This window comes from Microtus ochrogaster, linkage group LG9 (genome assembly GCF_000317375.1).
Source record: "Microtus ochrogaster isolate Prairie Vole_2 linkage group LG9, MicOch1.0, whole genome shotgun sequence".
In the NCBI taxonomy this organism is placed as follows: Eukaryota; Metazoa; Chordata; class Mammalia; order Rodentia; family Cricetidae; genus Microtus; species Microtus ochrogaster.
The window spans coordinates 40254313-40255480 of NC_022034.1; the positions used below are offsets into that span (position 1 = coordinate 40254313).

The following is a 1168-nucleotide window of genomic DNA, read 5'->3' on the forward strand; positions in this document are numbered from 1 at the left end:
GCAGATGTGGTGTACAGTTGATGTTTTTACTCTTTGGGGTCCTTCCATCCAGCTCCCGAATAAATCCATGCAGACTTATTCTTACTTATGAATGTCCAGCCTTAGCTTGGCTTGTTTCTAGCCAGCTTTTCTAACTCAAATTATTTTGTTTCTTTTCTACATTTTGTCTCCGGTCTTTGCTGTAGGAGTTCCTACCCCCAGTAACCTTTAACATACCTGCCCACTTGGGCATGGCCTCTTATATTCTTTATTCACATATAAAGCGCACGTCAGGTCTCTTTTCCACCTGCGGGTTTCGATTTCTGTTCCCCGATCTAGCAGAGGATTGTGATCTGTGAGTCTACCTCTAAATAAATAACCCTCTATTATACTCAATTCTGAGCAAGTGTGAGGTTTCTTTTAAGCATCCTTCTTGGGTCTTTTTAACTTTTCTTATTCGACATATCTTTCTTTTCTTTCTACTCCATGTTGGCTGGGTGGTTGGCCCGGGGCATACTCCTTTCCTCCTTATCTCACCCCTCCTTTTTCTGCTATTTATTCTCTCTTCCCACCAAGTCCTCCTATTTCTCTCTCCTGTCTAGTTATTGGCCATTCAGCTTTTTATTATACCAATCGGGTGTTTCAGACAGCCAAAGTAACACAGCTTTAGGGAGTTAAACAGATGCAACATAAAAGAATGCAATACATATTTGCATCATTAAATATGCCACAGCATAAATGAATGTAGCACATCTTAAAATAATATCCCACAACATTGGTGGAGCTTCGAACCCAGACATGGAGCACCTGAAGCTGAAGCTGTGTATCCTTGGTACTTCTGCTTGAAAATAGCCAGCTAGTGCTCACTTCGGCAGCACATATATTAGAATTGGAACGTTCCAGAGAAGATTAGCATGGCCCCTGAGCGAGGATGACATGCAAATTCGTGAAGCCTGCCATATATATATTTGACAGTTGTTTGGCTGGGGCAAATTGCTGGGCCACTAGCAGCAGAACCAGGATTTACCCCTACTGCTTGTACTGGCTTTTTGGAACCCATTCTTTTCGGAGGGATACCTTGCTTAGCCTAGATATAGGATGGAGGGCCTTGGCCCTTCCTCAAAGCAATGTGCTAGACTTACTGACTCCCAATGGGAAGCTTTACCCTCTCCTAGGAGAGGATGGGGCG

At 43.4% G+C, this 1168-nt stretch overlaps 1 non-coding gene across 1 annotated transcript; it reads left to right on the plus strand.

Moving 5' to 3' along the window:
* The first annotated feature begins 838 nt into the window (after nucleotides 1-838).
* On the plus strand, nucleotides 839-945 carry LOC113457900. The gene has a single exon (XR_003378377.1). It is a non-coding gene; the product is annotated as a U6 spliceosomal RNA (small nuclear RNA).
* Nucleotides 946-1168: the final 223 nt, after the last annotated feature.